Genomic DNA, 26,318 nt, shown 5'->3' with positions numbered 1-26,318 from the left:
ATATTACTGAAGAGAACGGCGAGGGAAGCCCTGGTGCTCATGGGGCTGGAGGAAGCCCAAGGTAAGTATAAATAAGGATCAGTGTACCATCTCTGGTACACTTTAAGTACCATCTGAGCCCCCTGTGCTCCAGGCCCCATAGCAGCTGCTATGGTTGCTGTGGGCTATGCCCCTGAAAGGAGCACACCGGTGACAAGAGTTTCTGGCTAAAACATTGTCAGTTTCAGCTAAAGTGCAGCAACAACCCATGGGACCACCAAGTGAAATTAGCATGAGACCCCCTCCTGGAATCAAAACCCCCATGTGGCTGACACCCTCTCTCCACATTGCAGAGTAGCGCAGCAGAACAATGTAACATTCACCTTCTCCAGCGATGTGTTGTGTCTCTTCTGTTCTTCCAGGCAGTCACACGCTCTGTGCTTTCATTCCTCCAGCTCCCAATCACGTGACATGCCTCAGGAGCCAGAGGTATACAGCATAGAGCATGTGGCTGTCAGGAAGATCATAGGAGTCATGAAGCAGAACTGGAGTAGGTAAATATTAATCTGCTCCACTGCACTACGCTGCAGAAAGGGGAGGAGTGGGTAAACCCAGTGGCGTAACGATAGGGGCTGCAAGCAATGCAGCCGCAGGGGGGCCCACCCAGGGCCGTTTTGAGGGGCAGGAGGGGTCGCAGCATGAGGGGAGAGCATAGTTACCTACATCGGCTCTCGCCCTCACCTCGGGCTCTCCCCTCAGCGCTCCCTCTACAGCATTAGTAAGTGGCAGCAGCGGCAGGCAGGAACACAGACATACCTCCATGCGTTCCACGCGCCAGAGGTTCCCCACTCTAAGCATCTGATGCTACTTCCTGTTTATCAGGAAGTAGCGTGTGGCATTTAGAGATCGTACCTGTGCTGTGGAACACATGGAGGTATGCCTGTGTTCCTGCCCACCGCTGCTGCCACCTATTAATGCTGGAGGGGGAGCGCTGAGGGGAGAGCCCGAGGTGAAGGACAGGGGGAGTGCCCCCCCTCCCAATTGATGTAGGTGGCCAATGCTGTAACCCCTCCTGCCCTCCAAAACAGCCCTGAGCGGGCCCCGGGGGGGGGGGGGGGATCCAATTTTTCGCAGAGGGGGGGGGGGGCAGTGATTACTAGTTACACCCCTGGATCAACCCATGGTCACTATAGTTTCGCCACTTAGTTTGAGACACTAAATGTAAAATCTTAAAAAGCAATCTGCACCCCCCCCAAATTATACTATATTTTAGATTTTGGCCCCTTACATGACTGAGTTTGACACTCCTGATCTAAATAAAGTTATCCTGTTGGACTACATCAGGTTAAAAATTGACAAAGCCACTATGGCTGCCATTCCGGTGACTATGGACACTTTGCGGGTGGCTGCTGAGTTGCAGAGGTTGGTGCTGCAGCAGGAACATGTGATAGTCACTAGACCACTGGCACAGGACTGTGTTGATTGTGTCGTACAGTCAGACTGGCGCCTGCATCCTTTTCTTGTCAAATTTGGGAAGCCTGAAAGAGACAGGGAATGAAATAATGTGATAAGCCTCTTGCTGAACGATCCACCTTATGTAATTCATGAAAAGTTTTGTTTGAGCATAGTTGATTTTAGTTCACTGGAGGTGCGGCCAAAAACAACACAGATTTTTTTGGCATTCTATCTAAACGCTAATCCAATTTGAAGAGTGGAAATATTTAGCGGACCATTCATTTTCCTCTACTTACACCTTTCACACGCTGCTTTGATGGCCTTTATCATGCAATTCTCATACATACAGACAGGGGCGTAACAATAGACCCTGCAAGGGATGCATCCGCAGGGAGGCCCAGAAGCCACAGGGAACCCCGTCCTGAGAAAATGACAACCAATAGCACAGAGAGAAAAAGTCATCCAAAGTTTTGCAGGGGGGGCAGTGTATTCTAGTTACGCCCCTGCGTACGGTGCTAGAGAGGGGCATGGGGTGGGAATGGGGCAGCGGTGATATGTGCGGGTGGGGGAGGGAGGCAGTGTAAAATGTGTACTGGATAGTGTACTGGTTAAGGGCTCTGCTTCTAACACAGGAGACCAGGGTTCAAATCTTGGCTCTTCCTGTTCAGTAAGCCAGCACCTATTCAGTAGGAGAACTTGGGCAAGACTCCCTAACACTGCTACTGCCTATAGAGTGTGTCCTAGTGGCTGCAGCTCTGGCGCTTTGAGTCTGCCAGGAGAAAAGCATGATATACATGTAAGACAAAAACAGGAAGTAAAATAAAACTAGGAACAACCTTGTCTTGCTAGGTGTGTATTCAGAGGTATTGCTGTGCATCGCAACGATCAAGAATTCACACATGTAAATGACTATTCAGTGTTTTCTTTGTCCTGCCCTGTTATTCAGTGAATAACTAGCATTTCCATCTTAATCATGAGAAACGTATAAGTTATACTTAAAGTGTACCTGAGATGGGGACACATTAATAAAATATACATACCTGGGGCTTCCTCCGGCCTGATCGATCCCTCATTGTTTTCATTTTCAATTGTCTCCTCTGTAGTCTGCAACTGGCCCCAGATAATACTCAAGCCAGGGCCAGACGGCGCAGGAATAGTCTGGGCAGGCCACTCCCCGGTCTCGCTCCTATCGCCGGGAGCGTTCTGCGATGGGAACGCACGTGGCCAGGCTTTGCATGCGCAGTTAGCCCCCGGACCACAGAACTTTCAGGGGCCAATTGTAGATGAACGGGGAGTCAGAGGAGAAGGGCGTGGGAGCAATAAGCCTGGAGGGGGCCGGAGGAAACCCCAGATATGTATATTTTATTAATGTGACCCCATCTCAAGCTCAGTACAGCTCCAAATGTTTGCTAAATGTATCTGACAGGATAGGAATGTAAACAAAAGATAATGTTATCACCTCTTCTGATGTGGCCTGAAGCTTTCTACTGAAGCAAGGAGTTTTCCACTGAAGAACAACGTGCTGTATTTAACTGTTAAAATGCTATTCTGCTTCATTTTTTGGGGTAGTAGATTTTATGCTGTAAATAATCTTTTAGAACAAAGAGGAATCATACCACTTCAATAATACCAATATCTTAATATGAGAGCAGCCTAATGTAGGCATTAAAGATGAAAGTCTATTGATTTAGCCTCAATAACAAGATTGGTGACTCTACCCAGGGCCGGGCCGAGGCATAGGCTGGAGAGGCTCCAGCCTCAGGGCGCAGTGTAGGAGGGGGCGCAGAATTCCTTCAGCAGTCATTCCTAATTGTGTTTGAAGCAGAAAGAAATAATAAAAGGGGATACATGGCAGTGACTGCAAGCCAGATAACTAGATATTAAGGTGTTGGGGAGGTTGTGGGCCCTGTGGCGCCTCTTAGTCTAATAGCAATCAGTGTGTGACGGCTGGGGTGGGAGGGATGGAGGGGCGCACTTTGGTGTCTCAGCCTTGGGTGCTGGAGGACCTTGTCCCGTCTCTGACTCTACCCATTTGTTCCAGAGTAAAAGTTAGGTTTAAAGTGTTTTTTTTTTTGGTCAAGTTATGATTAGGCATGGAAGTCAAGACATGCCCTGTCACTCAAAACGGATGGCACTGGGCGTCCAAACAAATGCATGGACTGAAGGCTCTAGAAAAGTATAGGTACACAAAAACGGTTCTAGAATTTCAAATATGTGTCACTGTACTGGGCACACCTACATAACCCAATCAGGACAGCAGTACCATTTCAATGTTATTTCATATTGAAAGTGGCCATCTTGAATACTCACCTTGAACATTAGTTTGCAATACATCAGTGCTGCAGATTTCGGCAGAACCACAGGTTGCCTTAGTGGGTGATTTACATGGTCCATATTCACAGGAATAGCATTCCAAAGCACGACCTATAGGAGACAGTACAGAGCGACATTCAGCAAGTAAACTCTCATGCCTTTTTGTTGTGGTTGGGACTGTACTGACTTTAAAGTCCAGGGGGCCACAATTTGAAAAACAGTCTTCGTTTCTGGCCACATTGTTCATAAAAATTTAAAAGGAGGGGCTGTCTCTGGTGGGCACCCCAAAAACATCAGACGCATTACCAAAAAATGTGGCCCCTGCGCTGGCATTCTTCTCTGTATTAGAAGGGGGGATGCTGTCACATGTGTATTGTGGGATACCCAGGTTAGAGGATGGGGTTGGAGTGGAGTCAGTGGCAGCTCCAAACAACTAACAACTGTTTTGCTTAAAAAGAATTCTTGTTTGCAGCTTCCAGGTGGGAAGGGAAAAGAAGCCATGCTTTTAAATGCGTGCTGCAAATGTGCGCAAACAGTAGAACTTATTACACAACACATCACAACTAGAGATGGGAAGGGTGCTTGTAAGGGCGTAACTAGAGGGGAGCAGCCCCTGTGATTGCAGAGGGAGCCCTGAGCTGTAGGTGGCCCCAACTTCTTTCTATACAGGAGACAATACTTCAGATCAGGTGTTTTGTGGCTACACTTGTTGGGTGTGAAGATCATGATGTCCACACTGGTTTTATGACCCTTGTGAGGGGTACCAAGAGGAGGCAAGGGGAGGGGTGTAAACATTACAGGGGCCCCATCAAAGTTTGGCAGGGGGGGCCCTATGAATTGTAGTTCTGCCACTGGTTGCATGTATTTAAAGGGATACTGTAGGGGGGTCGGGGGAAAATGAGCTGAACTTACCCGGGGCTTCTAATGGTCCCCCGCAGACATCCTGTGCCCGCGCAGCCACTCACCGATGCTCCGGCCCCGCCTCCTGTTCACTTCTGGAATTTCAGACTTTAAAGTCTGAAAAACCACTGCGCCTGCGTTGCCGTGTCCTCGCTCCCACTGATGTCACCAGGAGTGTATAGTACAAGCCTAGTATGGTCTGTGTCTGCGCAGTACACTCCTGGTGACATCAGGGGAAGCGAGGACACGGCAACGCAGGCGCAGTGGTTTTCAGGCTTTAAAGTCTGAAATTCCAGAAGTGAACTGGAGGCGGGGCAGGAGCATTGGGGAGTGGCTGCGCGGGCACAGGATGCCTGCGGGGACCATTAGAAGCCCCGGGTAACTTCAACTCATTTCCCCCGACCCCCCTACAGTATCCCTTTAAAGAAAAAAATATTAAGGATGGGCTCTGGCACTTAGAGGGAAAAAAACAGATACTCACCTAAGGAGAGGTAAGGCTGTGGGTCCTATAGAGCCTTCCCATTCTCCTCCCGGTCACCGCATTCACTCGCAGGCTCCCCCGTCAGCAGTCTACGACCATTAGGTTGTAGACTGCTCTCTTCTGGGTTGGGCTGATTTCGGCAGTCTTTGAAAGCACTCGGGCTTCCCGAACGAAGACTTGCCCTCTCTCGCGCTCTCACGCGTGTGCACAGTACAGACCCGCTGGTATTTGGGAGCCGGAGTGCTTCAGAAGTCTCCTGCTGTGGGAGATTCAAACGGAGGAGTCTGCGAAGGAACGAGGACGCCGAGAGGAGAACTGGAAAGCTCTATAGGACCCAGAGCCTTCCCTCTCCTTAGGTGAGTACTTGTTTTTTTTATTTTCAAATCACTTTCAACTTGCCTTAAATATATTTTTACTCTACCAGGAAATTAAAGGAAAAATCTAAAAAATGGTACCCATGTGCCCAGGCCAAAAAGTTATGTGCGCAAGCGTACATCTGCAATGGCTGCCGTCTCCATGGATTTGTCAAACACAACGGTACAGCTTGGATTCATTTCCTCTTTTCTTTAATTGCTTTTTCATGCAAATTTGAAGCTCTTGAAGGCCACATAAAACTGTGTGTGTTGGGGGGGGGGGGAGAGGGGGCTGTCAAATGCGGTACATGGGCCTTGTGTTTTACACTTGTGCTTTAACATGTACCGGTAGGGGGAAAAGTGGCCAAGACAGATAGTTAACTATCATCAACAAAAGCTGACACATAATTGCATTCCAAAGGTTCTGGAGGTGTGGCTAGTTTACAGAGACAACAAAGGATAATTTGCCTACTCAGCAGAGATGCATCGTGGGAAACATCCTATGCTCACTCCAACTTGAATTATCGCAAACTCCTTCTGTTTTAAGAAGGCAAACTTCTGTTTTGCTTAAACGCTACTAACAGTCATTTACTTTTTTTATATTTACTTTTATACTGACAGGGGTGTAACTAGAGGGGAGCAGCTTCTGCAATCGCCCAGAGCTTTAGGGGACCCCCACTACTAGCCTTTCCTCCCTCTGAAACAAGGGACTATACTTCTGATCAGGTGGTTTTGTGGCAACACTTGTTATGAGTGTGAGGATTATGATGGCCCTACTTTTTTTTAGGACTCTTGTGAGATGGGCCCCAAGGCCATGAAGGGCCCCAAGGGGAGGCAAGGGAAAGGGTGTGAACACTTGGGGGTCAATCAAAGTTTTTCAGGGGGTGGGGACATGAATTGTAGTTACGCCACTCTATACTGATATGTAAATATATTCTGCATACTCGGAAGGTACCTTGAAGTTCTGTGTTCTGAAAACTGTGTCTAGGAAAAAGGGGAACATGCAATGAAGATCAAGAAACATCCTGGCCCATATGCAATTCACTTTTTCGCCTAAGTTCTCTCAAAGGTGAAATCATAAAATGCCTTTTAAGCCACCAGCAAATGAGCAAATATTTAAAATAATGGTGATGGTACTTTTTCACTTACTTTTGGGTACTTTTTCAAATAAAATGCTTAAACGCTATTTTAAAGAGAATATGAAAATTACCTCCTGGGAGATAACTCAGGAAAAAGAAAAATGTAAATTGCATATGGGCCCTTGACTAGTTGAACTGGAAGATCCATCCAGGCTTAGGAGAACTGAGAATTGATGACAACTAGCTTTCAGAAAAAGATGTGTGGTTTTCCATTTCTGCAAATAAAAGTGGATAGCAACGGGGATGACGAGAGATAATCTATAATGCCATACCTATCACACTTTTTTCCCAACTATTTTTCTGATGACTGGTGATTTTTTTTTTGACCATTTCCACGATCTTGTAATGATCGTGCGCGATCGTTTAGCGACACATGCCAATAATCAGCATCACAGTGGATTGGATTTTTAAAGGATACCCGAAGTGACATGTGACTTGTTGAGATAGACGTGTGCATGTACAGTGCCTAGCACACAAATAACTATGCTGTGTTCCTTTTTTTTTCTCTGTCTGAAGGAGTTAAATATCAGGTATGTAAATGGCTGACTCAGTCCTGACTCAGACAGGAAGTGACTAGTGTGACCCTCACTGATAAGAAATTCCAACTATAAAACACTTTCCTAGTTGAAAATGGCTTCTGAGAGCAAGAAAGAGGTAAAATGGGGAATTTCTTATCAGTGAGGGTCACACTGTAGTCACTTCCTGTCTGAGTCAGGATTGAGTCAGCCACTTACATACCTGATATTTAACTCTTTCAGGCAAAGAAAGAAAAAAAGGAACACGGTATAGTGATTTGTGTGCTAGGCACTGTAGATACACATGTCTATTTCATCATGTCACATGTCACTTCGGCTATCCTTTAAGGTCCCCGGCAACTCCGCACAAAGTACCGTGATCGCTTGACTTTCCTGTTCATACCCATCGTGTAATGTCGCGTGAGGTAGCGAGCAGGAAGAGGTGTCACTGAACGCTCGTCAAGGAAACGCCGCTGGACCTGTCGAGTGGTGAGTAGAACAACGACATCATGCCTGATTGGATATTCAATTGACACTACATTTAATTGGTCACTAACTCACTACTAACATTTTTTTATACGATTAACACTAAACTTTTGATTGGACTATGATATTTTATAGTCTTGACGCGTGCCCCCTCCTCCAAGTCTATAATCTGCTGTAACACCAAGTTTGATTCAGAAATATACTTGCTTGAGCAGTCTCTTTTGCATATTCTCCACAGCTGTGCTGCCAATAAATCCCCTTTTTAATTTGGAGTTTCGTCACAATTGTTTTTGTTTTACTCAACAAGGGTAAATTTCTGCATCAGATATCTTCTATTTTTCTTTGTAAGAGTTAATAATCCAACTCTAAATCAGTTTCTCTACAGCTGGACTGTAGCCTCTCAGGGACTACAAATGAGACGTTACTCCTGTGTGACTGAAAAACACTTCTGAAAAACAGATAAAAAGATGGACTCTGCCCTCTCCGTCATAACCAGGCCCGGATTTACATCACAGGAGCCTATAGGCACAAATGTCCTGGCACCTTAGACTTCACCCTCCAGGGACCTACAAACCCCAGCTGAACCGCACCCCAAGTGTGTTGACTGGCCCAGCTGTCACTTTTATCTTACCTCTCCTGCCCGTCATTGTAGCTACAGGGGTCCCTTTAGTATTAGGTAACCAGAGGTCACCTCAGTATTAAGTAGCCACAGGTGCCCCCGACTGAAGGGAGATCTCATTAGTGGAATGTCGAGAGCTGGGTGAGTAACCTCTCATTTACGCTCTGCTCTGCATAGGGAATTTACCTCCTCTGTAGTTAATTTACCTCCTCTGTAGTTAATTTACCTCCTCTGTAGTTATTTTCACACGCAGCTAATTAACAGACTGTCTTTAACTCTGGAGTTATTTTAAGGATTGAAGAGTTAACTTAAAGACAGAAGAGTTAACTTTATGGGCAGCACGGTGGCGTAGTGGTTAGCTCTCTCGCCTTGCAGCGCTGGGTCCCTGGTTCGAATCCAAGCCAGGGCACTATCTGCAAAGAGTTTCTATGTTCTCTCTGTGTCTGCGTGGGTTTCCTCCGGGCACTCTGGTTTCCTCCCACATTCCAAAAACATACAGATAAGTTAATTGGCTCCCCCTAAAAAATTGGCCCTAGACTACAGTACTTACACTACCTAATATAGACATATGGCAATGGTAGGGATTAGATTGTGAGCTCCTTTGAGGGACAGTTAGTGACAAGATATATATATATACACTGCACAGCGCTGCGTAATATGTCGGCGCTATATAAATAATAATAATAATAATAATAACTTTAGGTTTGCCTGAGGTAAAATGTTTCCAGAATACTACATGCCTTATCACCATGGTGATAACTCTAGAAGGGTTATTAAAGACAGGAGATAAGCATAGTGAATTGAGGCCATTGTCAGTAGAAAGCGCTCCGCTGTTACTTCAATACATGATAAATCCCATAGGAATTGCACTCACCCGTCCAATATGACCACTATTAGATTGGTCATATAGAGTAATAGATGTGCATGCATATCTATTACTCTATAGGAAACAAATGTTATGGGACTGTGGGAGGCACTGAGAAATCATCACACTACTGGAGACACCACTACCCAGGAGAGGAGCACGATACAGCAGTCCCGCGGACCGGGGGCTGGATGCAGAGCGACTTATGACCAATCTAATAGTGGTCATATTGGACAGGTGAGTGCAATTCCTATGGGATTTCTCATGTATTGAAGTAACAGTGGAGTGCTTTCTAATGACAACGTATAGACTGTACCAAGGGGGAAACCGCTGAACCCACCTTAGAGCGCATATGCAGGGGGGACTGAGAGGACACTGACAGCCACCGGATACGGCATTGCTGTGACCGGTTGCTTAACGTGGAACTGTTTTTGTGAACTTTTGGTGGTCTTTCTGATCACCTTTTTTTTTTACTATCTCATCTGGGATAGTCAAACTGTTAAAGTGAGACTTAAGTGAAAATTAACTGATGAGATACAGAAAAATATCTATCCTCCTACTCCTAAAAAATGACTTTTACATATCTCACAGTTTTATGTTATGTCTAAAAATGGTGAAATATATGAACTATTCACCTTTTTAATCTATCCACTGCTCCCAGAAGTCAAGTTTTCTGCAAAGGATTTTATGACTGGAATTCCTTATCAGTGAAGGACGCTATAGTCCGACAGAAACTGTCAGTTGCATAACTGAATATTAACTCTTTCAGGGAAAAGAAGAAGAAAAGCAACACAGCATATTTATTTGAGTGCTTTGTACTGTACATATACATGTCTAGCTCATCCTGTCACATGTCACTCAGATGTTTGGCCTTTACAAAAAAAAAAGAATATAAGGTTGGAGGAAAGTCCATTTAGGATAAGACTGTAGATCCAACTGTTTATCTCATTGGTTTAGTTTCCCTTTAGGGCAGCTTTACTAAAACACAACTTTTTTAACTGATATGGACTCTGATTTTCAGTTACTTCCCACCTTCCTGTGTCACATCTCTTGCTTCGCTTTTTTTCCTGTGCCCCTGCATGTCTCCATAGGACAGCATCATCCAGTCATCCATCTCAACATCTCAAGGTTCATACGCTTCAATTGTATCTCACCTTGGTGGCAGCCGAGCAGGAGAAGAAGAGTGGTTATCACAGCGTATATCTTCATCTCTGTCCTCTATCCCACCACGTTCTCTAGACGTTGTCTCTTTGTCGACTTTGTTTTATAAAGGCCTCCTGAGATGTAAGTGAAGGGAGGAGATGGTGATGTCATGGCTTTCAGGACAACCAAGAAAATCTGAATTGTTTTCATAGATGTGGGATTGTATGACTGTAAGGCGTGTCCAGTAACATATTTATCTGTGGTCCAGCTGAACAGAGCTGCCAATTGATTGTGCACATGATTGACTGTGTGACTGCTCTTTGTGAGGAAAGTGAAACTAGGTTCTTTTTTTTTTTACAATTTAAAAACAAGAAAAATACCCCAAAATGTATGTATATTTTTCCCCCAACCGAACTAACCTAACAATGTACTTACAAAGGAACTGGACGAGAGGCGCCTAGGATGATGCATATTGCGGTTCACATATACAAAACGCATATGCATTTTGTATGCATTTTCATATTACATTTTATGCATAGCTCCCAACTGTCCCTTTTTCGGAGGGACAGTCCCTCTTTGGAAGCCCTGTCCCTCTGTCCCTCTTTCCTCCTCATTTGTCCCTCTTTCAGGACTTTGTCCCTCTTTCTATGTAAATATATATATTTTTCTACTAAAAAGTGTGTTTGATTGACTCTCACCTTTATTCCCATCCTTTAAATTGATATATTACTCATTTTAAAATGTTAAAATGAAGGAAAATGAACCAGGACAGAAACGACCAGTGTGGTTTGAATTATAAAACATATTTTTCTCATGAAATTTTTATCAAAATGCGTGACTAGGGGTGTGACAGGGGTGTGATCAGGGGCGTGGCATGGGTGTGGCTTAAGTGTCCCTCTTTCTCATCTCCAAAAGTTGGGAGGTATGTTTTATGCAAATCACTAGCAAATCACTAGGAACACAACAGGAAGGGGAAAAAAACGCATATAAAAACGCATCAAAAATTAATACAAAACGCAATACATTGCGTATCCATTGACTTTCATTATATGAGTTTTTGATGCATTTATGCATAATATGCCACAAAACTAGAGATTTTGAAAACGCCAAAGTCAAATTGCATACCCATGCGTTTTTTTATGCGCGACATTGGCCTCGATTCATAAAGCATTTCCGCATGAGGAAATGCTTAAAACGGCTCACTTTACCGACCACACAGCCAAATCTGTATTCATAAAGGCTTTTTCCGCATGAAAAGCCGACATCCACGAGCAGAGTGATAAATCACCGCCTTGCGCAGTGATTATCACAGCAAAAGTAACAAATGTCAATTCATAAAGATTAGAGGTAGCGGTATGCGGACGGGTATTACCGCTACCTCTGATGTGGCGAGAGGCGTGCGGAATCCGTTGCAGTGAATGGGACAGACCTCCCAAGCAGCTGCAGAGAGAACACCGCACGGAGGGATTCCGCCTGCTTCTCCTGTTTCCGCATGTCTCCCGACAGCCTAACGCCTGCCTACAGCGGAGTATCTCCGCACGCCTGTCACAACTAGCTAAATTTTTATGAATTACCACCCTGAAGGCGGAAATACCGACAGCGGTGTTTCCCCGCTCGACTTTCCCCGCTCGCAGGCACTTTTATGAATCGAGGCCATTGACTAACATTGGTGCATAAAACGCAATGCAACGCTAGTGTTTCTGCTATGTGTGCACCTAGCCTAAACAACATATAATATATGGTAATAGAAGTAATTTCACCACTACAAAAATACAATAAAAATGATAGAAGGTGATATATACTAGAAAGTGATGTTTGACTCACAAAACACATTGGGCCTGATTCACAAAGCGGTGATAACTCAGTTATCACGCCTAAAAGACTTTAGGCATGATAACCTTTGCACCACACTGGTGAAAAGCCAGTTTAGGCGTGATAAGTTTAGGTGTGATAAGTTTAGGTGTAATAAGTTTAGGCATGCTAAGTTTAGACAAGTGTAGATAGCGTGCAAAGTCCCGCACGCAAAGCAGCGCCATTAAACTCTATGCGAAGTGCACCAGACTTTGCTAGCGCAAAACTTTTGATCAGCTGTGCACTGCGGTGCTAACGCAGTTGGTGCTTAAACTTATCATGCCTAAACTTATCACACCTAAACTTATCATGCCTAAACTTATCACACCTAAACTTATCATGCCTAAACTGAGTTTAGGCGTGATAAAGGGCTTTTCACCAGGGTGCTAACCGGGTCAGGAAAATATGGCGTGGGGAAAAAATGGCGCACAGTGATAAATCTTTTAAAACGGTATTTATAGTTTTAAGGATATGCAGTAACTTTATTTAAAACGCTATTTATCGTTGGTCTGACCCCCGCCCCTCATGTCCTGCGGTGTCCCCCGGTTCCTGTCTTCTGCCTCCCCCGCCCCCCCTCGCACGTCCAATTTTGTCTCCCAGTGATTTCATCTCTGCCCCGGACTGGAGTGTAATGCTACAACAGTCCTACCTAAGCAGATCTTACGAACAGCTGGTGGATGTATCTGCTCGCTGCCGCTGATAACTTTCTGATGCACCAATCACGCTGGGGGCGCTGCTCCAGAACTGCCAATCACCGCTGCTCATGTCTCTGCTCCGTCTGCTAATTGGACCCAATGCTCCCGCCTCCGAGACCATCGCGTCCAATTAGCAGACGGAGCAGAGACATGAGCAGCGGTGATTGGCAGTTCTGGAGCAGCGCCCCCAGCGTGATTGGTGCATCAGAAAGTCATCAGCGGCAGCGAGCAGATACATCCACCAGCTGTTCGTAAGATCTGCTTAGGTAGGACTGTTGTAGCATTACACTCCAGTCCGGGGCAGAGATGAAATCACTGGGAGACAAAATTGGACGTGCGAGGGGGGGCGGGGGAGGCAGAAGACAGGAACCGGGGGACACCGCAGGACATGAGGGGCGGGGGTCAGACCAACGATAAATAGCGTTTTAAATAAAGTTACTGCATATCCTTAAAACTATAAATACCGTTTTAAAAGATTTATCACTGTGCGCCATTTTTTCCCCACGCCATTTTTGACTGTACGCGTGCTAACTGTTAGCACCGCTTTGTGAATCAGGCCCATTGTCTGTTTAGTGCAATATTAGTTTTCTTTCAACACAAAAGTCTAGGCACCTTATTGGGGTAAGACACCTTTTGTATTTTTATTGTTGTGATTTTCATATCAATTATACATCATCCTAGGCGCCTCTCATCCACTTCCTTTGTAAGTTGCCATACCCACCCTTGGAGGGATAAACATTTGGCCCCCATCCATTCTGAGAGAGAGCGACTGCCAAGAGAGAGTTTTCCTCCAAAACCCGAGTGCGGGACAGGTGTTTCCAACATGCGCAGAAGGTGGTTGCTTCTTGCAACCCTGGTTTGTGAGTACCCTAGTCTTTTATTTCATTATTATTTCAGGGTCAAATATACTACACTATATTGGGCTCTTATCCTTCTTATGTGTTTTTTCTCTCAAGGTCAACAGACCAAAAAAACTTTTATATTCACAATGTACTCCTCACCTCTTAACAGTCGCGTAACTAGAAATCACGAGGAGCCCCTGCAAAAATGTGGATGCCCCCCCTGGGCCCGCTCAGGGACTTTTTGGGGGGCAGGAGGGGTCGCAGCATGAGGGGAGAGCATGGCCACCTACATCGATGGGGAGGGGGCCACTCCCCCCGTCCCTCACCTCAGGCTCTCCCCACAGTGCACCCACTCCAGCATTAATCATTGGCAGCAGGAGCACATACCTCCAGTTGTTTCACCGCGGAGGTCCATTTTCTAAGTGCCTCACACTACTTCCTGATAAACAGACACTTAGAGAGTGGAACCTCCTGCACGTGGAACGCATGGAGGTATGTGTTTCTGCCTGCCGCTGCTGCCAATGATTAATGCTGGATGGGGAGCGCTGAGGGGAGAGCCCGAGGTGAGGGGTTAGTGGCCTCCCTCCCCACTGATGTAGGTGCCCATGCTCTCCCCTCATGCTCAAACCCCTCCTGCACCACAAAATGGCCCTGGGCGGGCCCCAGAAGCCCCGGGCCCCTCTGCAGGTGCAGGTGCTGCAGCCCTTATTGTTACGCCACTGCCTCTTCACATCCTTCTATACTCTCTGAAAGATGTCCTCGGTCTTGCAGGTCATGACTTCCCAGCTTTGATCTTCGTGGTCAGTTTGCTTCTTGTCCCACTGCCCAGATGTTGTCTCTTCCTGCCAATTCTGCACCAAAATTCTGAAATTCTGATACAATCCATAAATGTGCCTCCACTTGTTTAAGTCTTATATACCGTGTTTCCCCGAAAATAAGACACTGTCTTATATTAATTTTCGGGGAGGTCTTATATTTTGTGGTGCTAGCCAGATCCCCCTTCAGTATTTAGCTAGATCTCCCCCAGTATATAGCCAGAAACCCCTAGTGTATACCCACCCCCCCCTCCCACCCCCCCAGTATATAGCCAAAATCCCCCTATTATGTAGCCAGCGTATATAGGCATATTCCCCCCCTCTCCCTGCCCCTGCCACAGACACTAACACCTCTCCATGCGAATGCACGGAATTCAACTGACTAAGCTTAGACATCCGGTACAATCGGGACGGTTGCGCTGCTGTCAGTTTACCTCCTTTGTTGCTGACCCCCTCCTCCATAAAGTCAGATCCCCCTCCGTTTTCGCTGTGCATAATTCAAATATCAGATCAGCGGGTAAAGGCAGATAAACTTGTACAGTATCATCGCCGCCGTATACAGGAAGTGATCTCTGTTTACTTCATGTATACTTCAGCGCTGTTACTATACAACTTTAGATGCCTTTCCCTGCTGATCTGAGATCTGCATTATGCACAGCGTACGCCGGAGGGAGATCCGATTTGCTGGAGGAGGGGGGCCAGCAGCAGGGAGGTAAAATCGGCAGCACAGCGGCAGTGCGGGCAGGGGGGGGGGGGGGGTGTTGGCTCGGCGGCATGGAGGATCGCGGGGGGTGTCTTATTTTCAGGGAATGTCTTATATTTCAAGCATGCTTGAAATATAAGGGATGTCTTATTTTCGAGGGATGTCTTAATTTAGGGGAAAGACGGTAGAGGAGATCAGTAGCACAACTACAAATCATGGGGCCGCCAGCTAAACTTTCATGGGGACCTCTAATGTTCACATCCTTTCCCTTGCCAACCCTTTTTTGATCCTGACAGCTTTTGGTGGCATCTTGTAAGGGCCATAAAACAAAAGTGGGCATTGAAATCTTCACACCCATAGCAAGTGTAGCCACAAAAAACACTTGCTCTGATGGTTGCACCACTATATCAGAGCAAATCACTTAGTAGTTTGCGACCCCCCCCCCCCCCCCCCCCCAAGCTCTGGGCCTCTAGTTATTCTCCCCTCTAGTTATGCCCCTGGAGGAGATATCAATTATGACAAGGTGGGGAATCTCCTTCCCCATCGATATAAAAGGGGACTTAAATTGGAGTATCTCCCTTGTTCACCGAGGAGAAATATGGTGACATTGCGCATGGGAGAGATTCTGCTTTTTCAAGAAGCATTGCTGACAGGATTTGCCCAGAAGTCAGGGTGGCATACCCAACATTTGGGGCACTGCCGATGGGCACACCATGATCCCCATATTAGGGGCACATTTGAATTGATCCGGAGCACGTGCTCTGAATCTACAACCCTAGCGATGTGCCAGATTCCAACTAATAAAGGAATATTTAGAAATCACAACAAATGAAATGACTAATGTGTTGCATCAATAGAGCAAACTCCAATCAGGCAGATCACAAAAACACCCTGTTTAAGAGAGCGTCTGCAGAGGGAATTGTATACTGGTAATAAGGAGCAGGAAGTGCACACAACATACACATGTATTAACTTTGGGTTTCCATTCTGTAATCATAATCACTTAAACAAACAGGGAAACCTCAAAATAAATATAACTTACCACACCTGTGCTTCTGTGAGCTATCATTTGTAAAGCACCAAAAGACACCGAGCCAAAGCCCACACTACCTTGCCACGAATATTGACTTAAACCATCCCCTGCCTACACTGAGTTTTTATTTTAATTGTTTTATGATTCAGAGATAAGCAACACATTTTGTTTTAGATTTGGAGTTTGAATGTGATTTATTCATGGCTAATTGAATGTCTATTCTTAAAGTGGAACTGAACTCATGCACAGGACACAAGGAAAACCCACGAATCCACCCTTGTTGTGTCTAGAGTGAAGAACCTGTCTCAATTCCCCCTCAGCTGCGAGTAATCACAACTGTAACTTGATCTCTCAGCTGTGTCAGTTTAGGAATCTCGTCAGTCCTTGGCAGAGCAGCTAATATGTAAGCACAGAGGTCGTAAACCCTTTGTCTCCTTCCATGAAAGCAGTAAGTAGCCACACTGCAGATTTATTGCAGGAGTTCTGTGGGCTGCCACAAATACATGTTTTTCTGTAAAAGTTGTTATGCTGTTGCTTATCTTTTGGAGCAGAGAGGCAGTTCTGCCCCCAGCTCCCAGCACCCACCGTACCCATTTCCAGCTCTCACCCACAATGGTATGTGCATTGGCAACTTTCATCCACCGATACTTGTGATGAAACCTTGCCTGATTGAGCAGATGTTTTAGGCTAATTTCACACCAGGACGTTGCGTTAGAGGGGGCGTTAAGGTCGCATAACGTCCCCCTAACGGAACACCTGGTGGTGCTGGATCTGGACGTCAGAGTGAGCCGCATTGTGCAGCTCACTCTGGCGTCCGTGATGCCGTGATGCGCACTCTTGTGCGCATGCAGCATCACGTGGTCCCGCTGGCCAATCGCCGCACAGAGCGGCTGCTCCAGGAACGTGCAGTGCATATTAATTAGCCATGTGCCTGGCCGCTCTCCGCTCCTCCCCAACATTACTGAGCATTGCAAGCAGTCTAACGCGGCTCAGCCGCGTCCAAAGTACTGCATGCAGTACGTTGTCTTGTGTTACAATGTAACGCAACGTCCGCACTGTGAACAGCCCCATTGATTTTTCATTACTGTGCGGTGGGCTGCGTTACAGGCTGCTCTAACGTGCGCCTGTAACGTCCCACTGTGAAACCAGCCTTAAGCTTGGATATCAATAAAGCTATATTTTAGCAGTGCCGGTTCACTTTCACCTTCTATGTAAAGTATACAAGAGATAACTCCATGGTTCTCTTCCATTTTCCACCTACAGGAGAGCTGATTTTGTCCGTCGGCCATTTTCCCAGCAACAGCTTCCAGGAAACTCTCTGTCCAGTATCCGTGATGATGACCCTTTGACATAAAAAAGATAAGCACTATAGGCAGAAAAGAAGAACTAGTACTCCATTCTCATAACCTCACGTGCCCCTACAACCCACATATGAGCCATGCATAACATTTACATTGGATATACAGCAAATATGTAAATATGTTTATACTGCTGCTGCATTCCTATCATCTTCCACGATAACAATAGTTCCCTCGCCATCCTGGGGTGGCCCCGGAGCTAAGTGGACTTCTTCAGTGTAGCTGCGTCATGCAGCCTATCACCTTGCAGTTTCTGGCACAGCTACATTGAAAAGCAAAGAAATAAAGAGGACCTGTCCCGCTGTTGCGATGAGGTAAAGTATGAAGCTCTGCAGCCACTCTACTCTGCAAAATCCGGGGGAGAGGGGGAAAAAATGAAGAAACAGCTGACATGCAGGGCCGGCGCTACCATAGAGGAAAAGGGGGCAATTGCCTCAGGGCCCCAGAGCATGTAAGGTCCCCCAAGGTGTCTCCTCCCATCTTAACTGTTGCTCCCCGGGGTCTCTGCAGAGTCTTTGGTAGAGTAGCTTCTCATCTGTGCTGGTGGGCAAGTGAGACACTGCACTGCCAAAGACTCTGCAGGGGCCCCAGGAAGTACAGTTCAGTTGGGAGGTGATTGGGAGGGAGGGTCAGCAGCCGACTCAGGGGTCTAGGAGGGAAATTTGGCTGCAACAAATGCTAATTTTGCCTTGAGGCCCCAATTGTTACTAGAACCGGCCCTGCTGACATGGGGGTTTTAGGGGGAGGGGGGGGGGGGGGTTGCGGGCAGCAAACACAAAGCATCATTGTCAAAAACCTGTGTGGTTCTTGCCTTTTTCATGATTGCTAGCTCCGTAAAGGACCAGCCTTTAAAGCATTGCTATCATATAAATCCGGCATAGCGGGGTCTGAACCAGGGGCGTAGCAATAGGCCCTGCAGCCCCTGCGCCCGCGGGGGGGCCCGGCCCCCCCCCTGGGGCCCGCTCGGGGCCGTTTTGTGGGTGCTGGAGGGGTGGCAGCATGAGGGGAAAGCCTTGCCCACAGTCGGCGGGGAGAGGGGTAGTTCCCCCCTCTCCCTCACCTCGGGGCTCTCCCCTCTGTGCTCCCCTCCAGCTCGTAAGTGTGTGGGGCTGTGGTGGGCAGCGGCGGGCAGATACATACCTGCTTCCGTGCGTTCCATCGGAGACTTCTCGCTCTAGCGGCTGACGTCACTTCCCACCCACAAAACTCCGAGCGGGCCCCAGGGGGGGGGGGGGGGGGGGCCCGCTCTGAAAATCTGCAGGGGGGCCCGGTGGGGCCTAGTTACGCCCCTGCTCTGAACCCTCTATAACAGTAATTCTAAGTTGACGGTATACCTTGAAATAAATCAGAGCACTCAGTATATGATTTACATAAAAAGTTGTATTTGTTTATAATACAGCATATATACAAAATATGAACAGTTCCAAATAGTATGTGTATTTTTTTTTTATACTAACACCACACAGATGGGGGCGGGGGCTTGGTGAATATTGCTGGGGGGCCCTGGATATTTAAGTAAGGCCCGGTTCACACTTGCGGTGGCCCTCCGGAATCGCCGTGCCGGAGCCGCACCGCCTGCAGAACGGACGGAACGGACGCACGGCATAGCAATTAAAGCCTATGCGTCCGTTCACATGGGTCCGTTCTGCAGAACCGGAGCCGGACCGGATCCGGGCCGGATCCGGACTCCGGCCTCCGTTCCAACATGCGCTATTTTTTCATCCGGCCCCTCCGGCAGCCGTATCCGGGGCGGAGCCGGACTGCACCATCCGGCCAATACAAACAAATGGGAACCGGAGGCCGCACAACACACTGGCTGAGAAATCCGGATGTTCTACCCCACTTCCTATGCGGATTTTTGCGGCGATATTGGCTGGGGACACATGGGCAAGCATTTTGGAGTGGAGCAGCACGAGCTGGAGGTGTTGGCAGGATGTTGGCAGCATGTCGGAGGTGGAGGTGAGTGCTAAACAGCAGAGGGCCTGATTCCACAGGTCCCCCTTCTGCTGACCTCCCAGACCCCAACATTTTTTTTTTTTTTTACGTTAACTTTGCCAAACGGATCCGGATCGCATCCTGATTACCACCTGATGCAACCTGACCGGATCCGGATCGGATCCGGATCAGAACCGTACGGTTCCGATCCGGATCCGGTCCGGATCCGGTCAGGTCATCCGGTCCGTTTGGCAAACAACCGCTAATGTGAACCGGGCCTTAGGCCTCTATGTTTTCCCGTGATGGATTTGTGTGTTGCACATGCAGTGAAGCAATCTGTGCCTTTATCAGTACGATCAACTTCAATCAAAATATTGAATAACTGTGGTGCACAGAATGTTATTTATACAGAGACCTGCCTATGTAATTTGTAATGCGTAGGAAGAACAAACCAAACATTCTATAAAAAGGTGCAATAAAAGCACAAATCCAATGCATGTCAGGAATTGTGCAGCACAGTCCATCACTGCAGATCAAAGAAATGATCCAGATTTTATTCCATCATCCAATGAGGTTGATAAAGTGTGGAGAACACTAGAAATCACATGCAATGTAGATAACGTGCTATAGTAGTGTAGCAGAAGCTTAATGTGCCCTTAAGTGGGAGAAAAAAAGTTGAGATATACTTACCTGGGGCTTGTTCCAGCCCCTTGCAATATAATAGGTCTCTTCGGTTTCCTCTTGTCCCCCCTGCCCCCAGCTAGTCAGAGACTTAGCCCAGTCATGGACAACTGCGCATAAGCCGCTCGGCCACAATCCTCCTCAATTGTGCTTTAACCTTTTAACACCAGGGCCAAATTTTTCCTGCTGTTGGGGAAGTGTGCCTTCCCAAGCCTGGCAGGCTAGGCAGGGTATGCCGAGTGGGCGTCAGGGAGCTTTTATAGTTACCTGTCTGGACGGCTGGACTGGCTTCTTCTTCCTCCAACACGGCGGCGATGTAAACCCAACATGTCTTCTTGCTTCTGACCACGTGATATGTAATTGGGATCCAGAGTCTCTTTCATCACCGAGTGGTGCTGTAACGCTGACACAGACTCCTGGATCCCGAACACATCATATCATGTGATTGGGACCCAGAAGACCCATCGGAAGTTCAGAGCCGCCGGTGGAGGAAGAGAAGAAGCCAGGACACCTTCAACGCATTGAAGGGACAATTATTGGGACCATGTACCATCAAATCTTGGGTGAGCATCTCCTTGCTCCAGCTAAGACATTGAAAATGGTGCGTGGATGGTTATTGACATGACAACACACATGGCCAAGGCAACCAAGGAGTGGCTCAAGAGGAAGGACATGAAGGTCATAGTGTGGCCTAGCCAATCTCCAGACCATAATCAAATAGAAAATATTTGGAATGAGCTGAAGGTTCGAATAGCCAAACATCAGCTTTGAAACGTTACTAACTTGAAGAGGGTCTGCAAAGACTAGTAGGCTAACATCCCTCCTGAGATGTGTGCAAACCTGGTGGTCAACTACAAGAAACATCTAACATCTGTGTTTGCCAACAAGGGGGTTTGCCAACAAGTACTAAGTCATCTTTAGGGGATAAAATACCAGTACTTCACTCATTACAATGCCCATCAAGCTCTGACTTTAAAGTTAGCCAGAGACTTTAAACCATTGGTCCTGGTGAGGCTTTTTTTACCGGCCCCCCACACAAAAAAATGTATTACTTATAGATGTGGTCAGCTACATCTTTAAATATTGGTGGTCCACATATAGAATAGCAGTGCTGGCACCACCCATCCACATGGAAGCCAGAAAGCAGTCATTTTGCTGGTTTCCAATCAAATTCCACATCAGGTGACACTGCTGTCCAATTGGACTTCAGGTTGTCACCTGGGTATTCTTCACTATCTGGCCCGCAAAGACATCATTTTATGTATACTCCGGCCCTTCAGTAATCTGAAATATGTTGACCCGGCCCTCGACCCGAAACGTTTGGGGACCCCTGCTTTAAACTGTAAAGATTTGATACTTACCCGGGGCTTCTTCCAGCCCCATATGTTCGTCTGAGTTATCCTGCAGTCTGCCGTTCAGCTGCGATCAGCCCCGGTAACAGCTCAGTCAGGTCAAGTCTGGGTCTATTGTGCATGCTAACTTAAGCCTATTACCAGAGCTGATCGCAGCTGAACGGCAGACCATGGTAGGACGGCATGGAACTCAGGCAAGCTAATGGGGCTGGAGGAAGCCCCGGGTAAGTATCAAATCTTTAGAGTTTAACGCCTCTGGTACACTTGAAAGTCACTGGGTTTTTGAGGGTTCTTTTGTTGTTCTTCCGTCTCTCACAGCTACAATAAACCTACCATTATAGACTGGTCTGATGGCAAACAAGCAAAATAAGCAGGGGATCAAATACCCTCCCTATACAGTAATGTTCCTCTTCAACAAAAGCAGATGTATAGTTTACCTTTTTATTTTTTTCTGCTTGACTCGAGTTTTTGAATAGAGGTTTACCACTTACCACATGTAACCATCAGCTTCCAAAGCTCAATTAGCAGCAATAATTAAACAAAAACAAATAAATAATAAAAAAACAAAAATAATAGCAAATAAAGAAACCGGAGAAAGGTGGAAATACAAATTTTTATTGAAAAATGGAAGACACTGAAGTAGCGGCATCGGTATACAGAAGAAACCGTGTAGGCACGCACTTTTTGCAGCAAAGCACAGGGGTTCAGGAAAACTGGTGGAGACAGTGAGGAGGGCTGCCTGACAAACACATAGTGAGAAGGGCCAACTATGACTGGTGGGGACGGGGGCGGGGGCGGGGGGAAGGAGGTGCAGAGACATCATTTGTAGTCTCCTTCCTATATAACTCTCCATACACTTTGGATCCTATGAGAGGAAAGCACTTTAAAGTGAATGGGAACCGCATTTTTCTAAAAAATGAAGCATATACTGTACTTACCTAAGGAGAGGGAAGGCTCTGGGTCGTATAGAGCCTTCCGTCTCCTCTCCCGGTGCTCTCCATCCTGTGCTGGCTCCCCCCCCCCCCCGTTTCAATCCCCCACCGAAAGGGTATTTGGAAGTCTTCAGGAGCCGTGTCCTCCCAAAGACGTGCGGCTCCATACTGCACAGGCGAGAACGTGCTTGCGCAGGCGCAGTACAGGGCCGCCCTTCTTCAGGAGCACTCGGGCTCCCTGAAGACTTCTGAAGCCTCCTTCGGCCGGGTAAAGCAGTATTTGACAAATTTAGTCAAATACTGCTACCGGGCGAGACAGCACTGGAACGAGGGGACCAGGAGAAGAGCGGGAAGGCTCTATAGGACCCAGAGCCTTCCCTCTCCTTGAGTAAGTATCTGTCTAATTTTTTTAAATGCAGTTCCCATTCACTTTAAAGCGGACCTGAACACAGAACTTCCTCACTACCCCAAAAAGATAAGCAATAGCATAATAACCTTTAAAGAAAAACACGTCTTTGTTACAGCTGATACAAATCCTGCAATAAATCTGCAGTGCGTCTATTTCCGGCTTTCATGGAAGCATACATGGGGTTAACATCTTGTGTTTAAAAATTAGCTGTTCTGCCGAGGCAGCCAGCTGACACAGCTGAGAGATCATATTACAACTTGTGATTCATCACAGATGAGAGTGAATTAGACTGGATAAACTCTTTAAAGGACACAAGAGGTGACATGTGACACGATGAGATAGACATGTGTATGTACAGTGCCAAGCACAAAAATAACTAGGTTGTGTTCCTTTTTTCTTTCTCTGCCTGAAAGAGTTAAAAATCAGATACGCAAGTGACAGTTTCTGTCCGGGTCGGGACCGGGTTGGACTATACTGTTACCCACACGCGCGAGCGGCTGCTTCCTGTCAATTCACCGCCGGGGGCTCCGTGAATAGCCTGCGGGCCGCCGATCGCGGCTCGCAGGCTAAATGTAAACACAAGCGGAAATAATCCGCTATGTTTACATTGTACGGCGCTGCTGCGCAGCAGCGCCGTAAGGCAGATCGGCGATCCCCGGCCAATCAGCGGCCGGGGATCGCCGCCATGTGACAGGGGACAGCCTGTCACTGGCTGCACAGGACGGATAGCGTCCTGTGCAGCCCGGATCACCAGGGGGGGCCAGGTAGGAGAGGGAGGGGGGGGATTTCGCCGCGGAGGGGGGCTTTGAGGTGCCCCCCCCTGCAACACCCGGCAGGCAGGAGCGATCAGACCCCCCCAGCACATCATCCCCCTAGTGGGGAAAAAAGGGGGGAGATCTGGTCGCTCTGCCTGCACCCTGATCTGTGCTGGGGGCTGCAGAGCCCACCCAGCACAGATCAGCTAAAACAGCGCTGGTCCTTAAGGGGGGGTAAAGGGTGGGTCATCAAGTGGTTAAGGACCAGTGCTGTATTTTCAGATCTGTGCTGGGTGGGCTCTACAGCCCCCAGCACAGATCAGCTGGCATGCAGAGCGATCAGATCGCCCCCCTTTTTTCCCCCCTAGGGGGATGATGTGCTGGGGGGGTCTGATCGCTTCTGCATGCTGTGAGTGGTGGGGGGGCACCTCAAAGCCCCCCTCCGCGGCGACATTCTCCCCCTCCCTCTTCTCCCTCCCTGCCCGAGAGATCGGAGGCTGCACAGGAACGGATCTGTCCTGTGCAGCCTCTAATAGGCCCCCCGCTGTTATGTGATAGCGATCCCCGGCAGCTGATTGGCCGGGGATCGCTGATCTACTACAACGCTGCTACTGAAGCAGCGTTGTAAAAATGTAAACAAAGCGGATTATTTCCGCTTGTGTTTACATTTAGCCTGCGAGCTGCGATCGGCGGCCCGCAGGCTATTCACGGAGCCCCCCGCCGTGAATTGACAGGAAGCTGCTTCCTGATTAATTAGCCTGCAGCTGCCACTTTGCGACGCGCGTTATGAGTGCGCGGTCGGTAAGTGGTTAAATACATACAGGGTCGATTTTTCTGTTTTCCTTCTGTCCTGTGCAAGAGTTAAGGTCCACTTTAAGTCAAGAGCTGTAGTCTCAGTGTGGAAAGGGCGGGGCTTAGAGAGTTGGCAGGTCTGTAAAAGGCAAATGGGAGGAGCAAGCTAGGCTTCACTTGTTCTTGGCCACCCTGGAGGATGCATAGGCTTCTATGGGTTGGATAGCGGAGTATGACCTATCGGTGACAAACATGGAGAGGTGTCCTCTAGTGACAGACAGTGATGAGGGCTTGCAGTTAAAGTGAACCAGAGATGAAGCACCCTCATGTATTTTACCATATATATCAGTGGGAACATTAGAGAAAACACCTACCCTGCTCTCTGTTTCATTCTTTACTGCTCGGCCTGCTATTAATCAGCCCTGATAAAATCCCTGACTGAGCATTCAGTATGGTTTTGCTCAGGAATCATTATACCTGAGTCATTATAGCAGAGCCACAAGGGGGCAGGCTTGGGATTGAAAAGACATCAGAAAAGACAGTCTCAGCTATAATGATTCCTGAGCAAAGCCAGACTGAATGCTCAGTCGGGATATTATCAGGGCTGATTAGAAGCAGGCTGAGCAATGAAGAATGAAACAGAAAGCAGGGTAGGTGTTTTCTCTAATGTTCCCACTGATATATATAGTAAAATACATGAGGGTGCTTCATCTTTGGTTCCCTTTAACACACAGATCTAAGTATTAAACAGTTACCCCACCAGGACAGGCTCAGAACAGTTTGGCAAACAGCAGAGCCACCATTGCAGCTATCCCGGTGACAAGGGACACTCTGGAGGCAGCCGCAGAATTGCAGAGGTCAGTAAGACAACAGGAGTGTGTTGTAGACACAGTGACACCCAAGTAGGATACCGTCGATTCAGCCAGACAATCAGTGGCGAATACGCATCCTCTCTTCTTCATATGAACATACCCTGGGGGGAAAAAAAACGTATTGTAGGTGATTACAGTGCAAGGAAGAGTGACCAAACACCCTAAGAAAGAAAAACAGAGACAACCACAGCCCAATTGGTGCAGTATGTCACAAGAAGAGTGGTGGTACTCACAAAGGAAGATTGCACGAGGGGCAACCAAGCGCTGAAAGCAGGTGGAGATCTATAATGCTGACTCCACTCGGGTGTCTGGAGCAGGATGCGGTTGCATTCTTGGGAAAAACAACAAAGGTCCTACCGGTGGCAAAGCCCCTAGGTACCAATGTGCGCCCAGAAGTAGATAAAATGGAGAGGCACTCCATACAACTCTGGCTCTTTAGTCGGCCTGAGGAAGTGGGCGCATACCCATGTAACGTGTTGCCTGTGATTGATAACATTCATATTTATATGAATTTGTTGTTATTGAGGTAAGCCAATCCTATTTTTAGCTGTTTTTAACTCCGTTTTATCTAGTTCTCAGCACCTCCTACCCTCTTTGTATGTGGTTACAGTGTTACTCCAGTCATGGGATATGGGGCTCTGTGACGCCATTTCTATAGCAGCCAATAAAAAAATCATAGTATCCACTAGAGATGGTGTTACGTAATAATATGCCCCGTGGGCCATGGAGAAGAGGCGATGCTGTGAGGATGAAGATGGGTCTATATGGAGTAATAGAGGAAGGCTTCAGATGGGACAGGTGAGTATGCATCGCTGCTGAAAACTCTGCAGGAGCTCCAGGAGCCACAGTTGAAGGGGACCTGAGGGGCCTAGCAGCCAGCTTGGGGGCTCTGGGTGGGTGGTGGTGGGGGAGATTTCTCAGAGACAAAAGGGCCCTTAAAGGGACACTTAAGTCAAACAAAAAAATGCGTTTTACTCACCTGGGGCTTCCAATAGCCCGCTGCAGCTGTCCGGTGCCCTCGCCATCTCCCTCCGATCCTCCTGGC

Source organism: Hyperolius riggenbachi, chromosome 8 (genome assembly GCF_040937935.1).
Source record: "Hyperolius riggenbachi isolate aHypRig1 chromosome 8, aHypRig1.pri, whole genome shotgun sequence".
Classification (NCBI taxonomy): domain Eukaryota; kingdom Metazoa; phylum Chordata; class Amphibia; order Anura; family Hyperoliidae; genus Hyperolius; species Hyperolius riggenbachi.
The sequence above is the reverse complement of the archived record's forward strand: the minus strand, read 5'-3'. Positions refer to the sequence as shown.